The sequence below is a fragment of the Nesoenas mayeri genome (genome assembly GCF_963082525.1).
Source record: "Nesoenas mayeri genome assembly, chromosome: 1".
In the NCBI taxonomy this organism is placed as follows: Eukaryota; Metazoa; Chordata; class Aves; order Columbiformes; family Columbidae; genus Nesoenas; species Nesoenas mayeri.
Window position 1 is genome coordinate 191,913,053 of NC_137541.1, and position 10,937 is coordinate 191,923,989.

Here is a 10,937-nt window from a genome sequence, read left to right on the forward strand (position 1 = left end):
TCTTGGACTAATGACTGGATTCATCATGTGGAAGAAGAGAGATCATTGGGGGCAGGAGAAAGAGCACTGCATTTGGACTTGCAGAAGCTGCAGAGATGCAGCCAGGGAGCGTCAGTACTCTGGCACATCACGTTCACTGTGCTCTGCTACTGTGAATCACCATAAACTGCACAGTATAAGGTTTTATGTACCAACCGTGGGCGTGCAGTCGATTTTAATTGTACTTCATGTTGTGACAAGCCTTCGGAAAGAGACATTGTTCTGATGGAAATGTTTTCTTTCATTGTCACCTTTCCCATCTATTCAAGATCAAAGCAAATTGTAGAAAAATGGAGCCTGTAGAACAGAGTGGTTGAAGCAGATCGTTACACAGCTCCTGTCAGCTCAAAGGAAAGAACAACAAAAGCAAACGGCAGCGATGCCTTCCCACAACACGGTGCAGACGGACACTGCGGTTACTCTCCGGACAGAAGTGAGCTGGAATCATGGTGTGTGCTACAGGAACCACTGGCAACGTGGCCTTGGCTGGGACGGCTGGTTTTAGCCTGCATCCACTCCCTGCTGGAGATCATTACAGCTCTGAGTACGCTTTGGTCTGCGGCAAATCTCCCTGCTCATGGGTGGGCTTTGAACTACGAAACAGTCAAGGCTCCTGTTCAGGCAATGTAGGTGTCCACCAGCTACCCCTCACATTCAGGTGAGACTGCAGAGATCACCTTTTACCTTTTCTTTCTATGTTTACACACCGTCTGGCATTGCAAGCTTCCCACCCTAACCCCAATTGCTAATAAAATGGCAGCATCTGCAACACGTTTCTTGTTCTGAAAGAACAAAAACTCCATCTGGAAACTGCAGATATATCAAATTTATTAAGAAAGGAAAAACTGATCCTTTCTATGCTATTAATACTATTGGCTTGTAATCTCTTGATGCAGTTTAGATATTATGGAGTTTCAGATTTAATATTCTGCCCAAAGGATGATATAAAAGACACTATTGATTTCCACTCCCTGTAAGCAGGCTTCATCTCTATGTAAATTAAAGATTCTCTAATACATTTCACAATATAGATTAGTTGTCATTCGAGCGTTGATCTATTCTCATACCAGCAGGCTGACTTATTGGGAAGTTCCAGACAATAACGCACCTAATGAAAACTGGTTAGACCTTTGCGTATTGACACCTGCATCAACAGACCCACCATTCAACATCCTAAGGAAAATCTGGGATGGATCTCTTCTGAGAGAAGGAGTGGCGTACACAGCGACACCGCAAAAAGCATCACTCGCCTTCATTGTCCCAAGGGAAGAATCATTCCCTTTCTTTTCACCAGAGCGGGACAGCAGAAGACACCCATCTCTTCCGTCTCTCTTCTGTCTACCAACTGTTCAAATATCTGCAGAGGTTCCAGAACAGTGATAAAGCAAAGCAGCTGAGATCTGAACACCCCAAGTGGCTTCTCCTCCAGCAGCATGCCTGGGGGAGTGGGGAACATCAGCACCGCAACCTCTTCCTTGGGGACCAGGAATCATTTGGTTTTTCCTCTTCAGAGCGATGGTGGAAGCAGCAGTGGGACCGGCATCGGCAGTCACTGCCCTTTGGGGTGAAAGCTTAACCCCATCTTGATGATCCTTGTCACACAATGTGGAAAAAATAACTCTTACCAGAGGCACCAGGGACTGGATGAAGCCCTGCACAGTTTGGTCTCACCTCCAAGCTGACCCTGCTGCGAGCAGGACAGGATTGTCCCGTGGTCCTGTATGAAAGAGCAGAGGAAAGGCTTTCTGCTAAGACTTACTCCCACCACACAGAGGAGTAATGGGAGTCCAAGGAAACAGCACGAGCTCTGTGTTCCCCATCACCTCTCCATCTAAATCTATGCTTTATCACAGAACGGAAAACCTGAGGCTTGCCAACACCTCACTCTGCCCCTCCCGCCCTTTTCTAAACAGCAACCAACACACTCTCTCCTCCTCACAAAAACATCCTTGTCAAGCCCAACAAAGCCCTCAGGTTATTTCTCATTAGGCTGCTGCTGGGCATTAGAAAATCTCTCAGCACGGTGAAACTCGAAGCACATCTCCCAGGCAAGCCTGGGCAGGAACAACCAAGCTTTTCCAATCTCTTCTTAGTCAGCTACAGCCATCAGAAATCCAATGATGAAACCTGCTGTGCAAACTCACCCTTTACAACCTTTTTTTAATTATTATTTAGTGATTTTTACTACTGTGTAACTAAGCAGCAGAACAGCACATCCATTGCCAACCATACATACTCCTCGTTGTAGAAAGGACTCTTACCATGTTTAACTCAAGCATTGTGTTTACAACACCACAGCTGGTGAGCAGAGATGCGCAGCTTCCCTGGGGCTTCAAGCACACAGCAGAAGGCAAGGGACATGCAGTGGGCACAAACTGACACACAGGAGGTTCCCTCTGAACATCAGAAAATGCCTTTTCACAGTGAGGGTGACTGAGCACTGGCACAGGTTGCACGGAGAGTTGGCGGAGTCTCCATTCATGGAGATACTCAAAAGCTGTCTGGACGTGGTCCTGTGTAACCAGCTGTAGGTGGCCCTGCTTGAACCAGAGGGGCTGGAGCAGACAAGCTCCAGAGGTGCCTTCCCACCTCAACCCCTCCGTGAGCCTGTGAATGAAAACCTTACAACATCCAACACCCAGCTGCTGCAATTCACCCATCTCCCCCAGCTCCCCCGGAGGCCTCCGCTTGGTTTGTGCAAAGTCACCTCATAGCTAGGGCAGCCTCAGGGGACCCGTGGGGACACTCACGGGCAGGAGCTCAGCAGAGGTGCAGCAACTCCCTCAGCTGTCACATCTTGTCACTTCAGTGCTCGTAGCTTCACGGCAGCTCTGCCTTGTTCCAACTTTGTTAGGGACTGGTGGACTTGGCCTCCAGTGCGCTGAGGTTTTTCTATACACTTGCTTGTGCCACAGCACCACTCAGTTGCCCAGAGAGGAGCAACCAGTTGAAATACCCACAGAGGACCGTTCCCAGAGCCTCCATTCTCCTGCAGCTATCGCACTCGCAGAGCAGAGCTCACATTAGATCATCTCACAGCAGATGAGTTTCTCTTCTTTCAGAAGGCTTGCCTGTGCAGGGCAGCGCCACCACAGAAAACACCTTCCTTGGGGGAAAGAAGTTGAAGAGACAATCAGCCATGTTAAAGACACTGAAATTTCACAAAGGTACGTAGGAATATTTGCTCTGTGGCTGTATAGAAATATAAAGGCTTTAAGAGTTTGAGGAACAGTGAAGTGGGGGAATCTCCATATCTTCAACTTCTGCATCTCCTTTCTAAGTTCTCATGCAGGTAAATCTTAATTAGAATGAACTCTTATGATTGCCCGATTTGTCCACTGGAGGTCAGCATGTTTCTACAGAAAGGCAGTCCCTCTAACCCGGTGTGTTTGCGGAGGACACAAACTCCGCAGCAGCACCTTGTTCTCCTGCCATGAGATTTTAAGGCTTCATGTACCAGAAGACAGAGGCCTAGTACAGGTCCGTCCCTGACAAAGGAACACCTCTGCTCACACATCCCTTCTTCATCAAGCTAAGCTTCTAATAATGTCACACAAAGGATTAAAGGAACCTCAAATATATTGTTTTCCCAGCTACTAAGCAGGTCTGAGCAGGGCAAAAGCTGCCAGGGCTCCCCTGCAGCTCTCCTGCCAGCCCTGTGGCGCTGTAGGAGTCAAGGCCAAGCTCCCCTCTGGGTAAAACAGCAGGAATTCCTAGCTGAATAAACATTTTCAAACACCTTCATGCTTCCTGCGTTATCTGGCCTTGTATTTTGATCTGATACTGAAGTGTAGTTGCCAGCTGATAGATTTTTACTGTCTAGCTGACCCCAGCTGGCTTGCTTGACAGGATGAGCTGCCGCACGGGTGGTACAGATGTGCTGCTCCACGCTGCCCCCAGAACCGCTGCCCCCAGAACCGCTGCCCCCAGAACCGCTCCTTCATCAGCAACGCTGCTCCAGCAGCTGCGAACGCTTCGCCAGATGTTCAGCACAAAGATACAGGTGTTTGCCTCTCCCAAGCCGAGCAATACATGGTGCTGAAGGATGACAGCAGCCATGGACATGAGGGAGCGAGCACACCGGGAAGGGTGAACAGCTGTGAAAACCGAGCTGTTTAGCAGTCACACCTAGGTCACAGCCACCCTTTAGGCAGTGTCCATTAGGGTATTTTAGTTTGGATCGGAAGCTCTTAGGAGGCAGATCTGCATGTTCCCACTTGCCACGCTTGATCCCCACCACGGAGCAGCACGTGGATTTGATTCCTTCCAGACACACCAAGTGTCAGAGCAGCTCTCGCTGCAGCAGCGGGCGCTTCGCTCGCCTGAAGCAGAACCCCTGAAATGCGGCCAGTGCTGAGCAGCCCTTTGGGGTGAAAGCTTAACCCCATCTCGAAGACCCTTGTCACACACTGCGGAAAAAATAACTCTTACCAGAGGCACCAGAGACTGGATGAAGCCCTGCACAGTTTGGTCTCACCTCCAAGCTGACCCTGGCTTAGACTCAAACCCTTCAGGGTCTGCTTCTGACCGGCACAGACATGGCCTGACCAGCGAGCGGACATCATGGCTGTTCAGGCTGCAGCTTCACCTGTATCCAGTAGACAACTTGTCATCTGTAAATCTCAAGGCAATTCCAGTGGAAGGGAAATCGCATTATTGGGGACTCTCCTTGCCTTCACCTCTCCAGTTTGGGCACCAAATGGAAAAACTGAGGCATGAAGTCTGATGAGGGGAGACAGTCCCCATGCCAGGTCTCCAAAGACCTGGAACTTTCAAATTCTGCATTACTTTCTTTCCCTTCTGTGGCGACAAATTAATGGTGCCTTCAATAACTTCACTTCTGTCCTGCCATGATGATGATGTTTTCAAGAGTAAACTTTGCTCTTGCCATCCCACTACCTCCATTTCCATTCCACCTACACTTCTTGAGCCAACAAGTTTTTCTACATATTTTCTACAGCAGTGGGATCCCTGCTAGCATTCAAACAGATGGCTGAGAATAAATCATTGCTGCCTGAAACCCAGAGAGAAGCAATACCTGCAGCAGGCTGGTAATTACAGCAATTGTGCAAAGCTCACACCTGGAAGCCTTAAAATAGAGCTGTGGCTTAGAATTATGCTTTACCCACATATTCTTTAAATACCCTACCCACCCTGAACATTTGTGCTTTGCTTTCTTTGCAGAAAACATTCCCAGTTCACTAGGCTCCTTTAATAATTCTTGTAGTCATGAATTTTAAATAAGACTTATTTTACTATTTAAATGTCAAGTCTATTTATCCTAATCAGGTATCCAGGCTGGCAGCACTGCCAGCGCCGTTTGTACTCTCGTGTCCCCTCTGATCAGAGAAGGAAATAAAAGCTGAGGCAGGCAGATGGCTGGATCGAAGAGAAAGGTCATTACACACTGCAACAGATAAGGTGAAGAGGATAAAACAGGTAAGGTCATCCTCAGGGAGAAGGTTAAAATTTAGCCTCAGCATTCAGAGGGTGTTTCTGTATAGAGATAAAACAAAAACAAAGAGAAGTATCATAAGTTACTCACCAAAGTATCTTCTCCTATTGTTCAGCACAGGAGAAATCCTGGCCTTTCTCCTCTTCCCCATCTGTCCTAAAAAGTATCTTATTTTCCAACCTCACATTTAAGAGACAGAAGAAAGCCACAGATCTGTGGTGTTATTCTCCCTAAGCGAGGCATCCTGTACCTAAATGGTTTTTCTCTGGTAACACAGTAAGGAAGAAGCAACATTACAGCCAGACAACCCCTGTAATCTCTTATGTCAAGTCATTCTAGTTTTTGCCAGCTGCTTCACAATTTGATATATTTTAACTAGGTCTGAAAATCCCTAAAGTGAGGATTTATTATCTCTTTTGGCAAAGTATAAAGTCTATCATGCCATATAAATCATTCATATAAATTCTAGAAACATAGCAAGAAATATAGGTCAGGAGGAGCACCAGAGGAGAGGGATGGAGCACCCTTTACATAAAGCATGTGGTAGACCTAATTCAGTTTCCTAGACAGAACAACTTGAAGAATGAAGATGGCTCTTAAATAATTTAAAAAGCAAAGGATGGCTTGACAGTCACTGGGGGTTTTGAAGAGAATACAGAGGATGAACAAAAATGAGAACTTTTTTCCAGGTATGAATCTGTCTGATAGTTGCCTTGTACCCAATTGATTTCTATCTTGCATATTTTTTGTAAAGATTTGTGAAATGTCACAATGGTGGTTTTCAGCAGTTACGGCAAATCAGTGACTGGTCACTAGGAAGAGCAATGAGCCAGCAGGATCCACCAGTTTAAGTAAACTCCATGTGCTCCTGGGAGTCATTGACATTTATAACCAAGATCCAAGTGTATGTCAGTATTTCAATGTATATATTGCAACAGCGCTGCACACATTACATACCTTACTGTCCTCTTGTCACAGGCAGATGAAACATTTTTATGACCCTATACAAGAGTTGTAGAATCACAGAATGTCAGGGGCTGGAAGGGACCTCGAAAGATCATCCAGTCCAATCCCCCTGCTGGAGCAGGAACACCCAGATGAGGTTACACAGGAATGTGTCCAGGCGGGTTTTGAATGTCCCCAGAGAAGGAGACTCCACAACCCCCCTGGGCAGCCTGTTCCAGGGCTCTGTCACCCTCACGGAAAAGAAGTTTCTTCTCAAATTTAAGAGGAACCACTTGCCATTCAGCAAGTCAGAGACAGGTAACTGATAAGGGACTAGAAAATTAAATTTGCCAGAGAAATAAAACATTAACAACAGGATTACTCAGAAAACTGAACAGGAATGCATCAGCCTGATTTTAAAGAAAAACAGAGGAAACAGATGAGTTCTGCCATCTCCTTCGGTATAGTTGGTAGAACTCCTGTTTTGGGCTCCTCTGACAGGCAGATGGGACATACTGCCCCCTATTAACTGGCATTAGGGTAACTTTGTCAGATTCCCAGCCCTTTTTTCCTTCCTCTAGCCCACACTGCTTTGGCAATGGGTGATTGCTCAGCAGGGCAGAGAGTTTTCACATGATATTACAGCACATTAGTGATTGAAAATGCTGAGTGACTCGGAAAGGCAACATATCTAAGACAAGCTGTTGAGACACCTCAGAGAGAGCTGCCCTCAGCTCTCATCTCCAAAGCGCTCTGCATGTGACCCCACCATGAGACAAGCGCTGAGGTCCTCCCTGCTCCAGCTAATCAGATCGGAACTTGTCTATCGGCAGCAGTAAGAGCTAATCTCTAAAGAGACTACTATGTTTAGCTAAGAATCTCTCAAGGGCTACTTATCTTCTTATCCAGCTGAAAAAAGGCCCAGTCCAGCACAAACTCATGAGACTGCTTTCCAGGTGTAAGAATGCCCACCTTGGTCAGCCACAGATCAGAACACATTTCTCCAGAGAAACCTACAGATACTTGACTGCACACAAGAAACACTTCTCCTCCATCTGTTACTACAGAAAGCAAAATATTAAATACCTTCTTCCCGTTTTGTAATGAAACGTTTTCCCAGTGTTCCTATTATTTCTATTCACCTCTAATGACAGACAATGGTTGATTGGAAACCCACAGCCCTTCCAGGAGTACCCACATGCAAGGGAACTGGGAAGGTTGTTCAGTGACAAGCTCGAGTCCCTCCCAAATGCTTTGTGACGGATGCCGGGCCCTAAGGGATCCTAGCAGGGTTCATCATTTACTTTCATTCCCCACACAGCACTGAGCACACTGACAATGTTTAAATGCATCAATACAAAGCTGCCTCAAGATGCTGAAAATGCTCAGATTTCTCTGTGTGTGTGTGTGTGTGTGTGTGTGTGTGTACGTATGTACGTCCTGGTATCAGGAACACCTCGAACTCAGAATTAAAAGGGCAAGAAACTTTACCCAAGGTGAACTACAGCAGGTTGCTTTTGGTAAAGGAAAAGGGGTATTGACACTTGGAAGAAGCAAAAAGAAGAAAAAATAATTAAATTTAAAAATATCACTACCAAAGCCATCTTGGGATAAGCTGTTCCAGTATGTCTTTTACCCTGCTGCTAGGAAATAGTAGCTCAAGATTGACTTTGCGCAACCTCAGCTTCCAGCCACAAGATTCTAATGACATTTTCATCACCAGGTTTATACTCAGATCAGTTTATAGTGAGATTTTAAAGATTTTCAGAAGTTACATATTTGCTATATCCTTAGGTGTGTTGTTTCAAACAGAAGGGAACACCTTTCTATGATTAAAACTATGCCTGGCACATGAGAGATAACATACCTGCAAAATACAATCACAAGAATTGATTTCCCAGGGAGTCATTGCTCTTCCTCCCAACCCTATTTGCATTCAGCAAACAAACTCCATTTTGAGCTTGTTCTGCACAGCACGCACCTCTTACAATAAAAACGAAGTTCTTTTTCTTCATGCAGTTCATCTTAGTACAGAGAAATCTGAAGTACCTAAAAACCCAACTGATGTCAGTTTAGTCACTCGGAAATATTTTTTATCATTCAAAAGACAACTGGAAGAGCTCTCAGTAATACAATAACATAGTATACACTATGTGATCACCAGTCCTAACTCCAGCCCCAACTGATAAATGAGCAGCTATAAATGCTTTAAGGAGACAGCCTTTGAAACCAAAATTGCAAGCTCATATATTCAGTTTCTATGTAGAATTGGTGTCTTTGTTCTAAATTAGCTGAATTAAGTTCAAGTCATAGATGAAAAATTTCAGCGAAATATGAACCAAGTGCCACGGAGACTGGAATTTTCAGCTGAGCAGATTAAAGATTAATTCTTTTTCCCAGGGAACAACCAAGTCTAAGATACATAAACAAGTCTGTTTATTTATCATGTCATACTGGGAAGAACTACATAAACCAACTGTGTAATATAGTAGTAAATTAAACAGATCTGTTTGCATTAGGCAGACATGGGTTTGCATTTTACAACATAGCGCTTGGTGTCATTAACCTACAAAGACTCTCCCGTATTAAAAAAGTGGGAGCGGGGGCTTGCTAATGAACTCACACGTTCTGCACTGTTCTTTCTGCGAGCAAAGTGTTAATGCATTTCCCTGAGAAGAAAATTAAAGCTACCTGTAGGGAAATTAATGTCTATTTACACTAGCCAAGAACTTCAATGTGGAGCTTGCATCAAGGTGCAAAAGAACAAATAAGTATGTAGGTCAAGAGAAGCAACGGTACCTTAAAGGGGTCTGGTTTTGTGGAGCTCGGTCTCCATGCCAGTAAAACCATTGCTCCTGGGATCACAGCCGGCATTTGGAAGACTCACATTTCCACTTCCATTATTCACTGATAAGGGATAAAGATTAATCTTACTAATCTCAGGAAAGAAAGACAGGCTCAAAAGTGAGATTTTATTCATATTTGTTACTTATTCACAATCCAAAGTATGATAAAACTGATAAAAACATCCTGGAATTATGTTAGTTTACATCACTAAATTCAACTCACATTTTATTAATAAAATACTGAAAGGAAAATGACAACATTGCAGGTTCAGAAAAACGGGTTGGCTACTATGACTGAAAAATCTACACTATCTTAATTGGTCACAACTGCTTGTTTAACGTTTATTATTTAAAATTAACATAAATTACAAAATTCCAGACACGCCCAACTTCTGTGCTCACAAAATATATCTTCTCTCATATGAAATTTCAGTAGCTTGGAAAGAATTTTCTGCTGAGATATTCCACGTCAGCATGCATTAAAGGAACACCACCAGTTCCCTCCCCACCCACATGGGGATGTAACGCCGCGTCCCGCTTGCGCTTTTAGCCTCCCCATCCAAAGCATCATTTTGCAAGTGCACCCTGATGATCTGAACAAACCGTCTCTCATAGATGGATGAAAACCACAATGGGGCCGTGGGCTAAACGCCGTGCTCTGCGATGGACACTCGGACTGCAGGACACCAAACAAAGCAGCCTCCAGCTCTGTATTTTAAGGCAAAGACAAAACCAGCTCCGGCTGAAAGGGAGGGGAGCACCTTCCGCTGGCACCAACTAATGGGAGCCGTAGTTGTTCACTATTATGCAGAGATCGGTCTTACTTTACATGGTAAATGTTAACACCAACACTGAAGCAGCGTGTTACCACCCTACCAAAGATACCCGCCACAGACTGGAAGATCATACGCAGATTAAACAGCAGTGAAGTAGCCAATAGTCTGCATGCAAACATCATGTTAGACTGTTACATTCTCAGGACTAAAACTTAATTGTGTAAACACAAGTTAGATAATCATCTCCCGTTTCTCTTTTTATTTTACATGCTATTTTTTTTTTCTTTAAGAACAGACAGGGCCTCACAGAACAAAGGAGCTTTACCCAGTGTACACCTGGAATTACAAAGATTAAAACTGTAATATGGTAAGGAAAGAATTCTTCCCACACTATGAATATATTTTTTAAAACCTCATTAGGCAAAGCAGCAGCCCAACTCTAAGTCCAGAAGAAGGAAGGAAAAAAGTAAAATAAAATAAAATAAACCAAACTCAAACATTTTAATACTGTACTGTGAAAAGAAAACTGAGAGCATGGCAGAAACTGTTCCTAGGGAAGGAGAAAACAGATGTATATATATGGCATAGTACCTAAACAGCCATTAAAACTGTTTTAACTGCCCATGTTTTATCAACAGATGGACTGGAAAAAGAAATACATTCGAAGTAATAGTAGTTTTGAGTAAACGTGCTACAGGGAACAGAAAATCTGTCATGACTATAGGTGTACAAATCAACAACAACAAAACATTTACAAATGTTTATACCTACAGGCATAAAGACCAAGTTTAATACTTGTGAAATGTATCCAATTGCTAGATTTGGACTGATAGAAGTTCCAATCTTCAGTGATAACAGAGGAACATTTACACACTG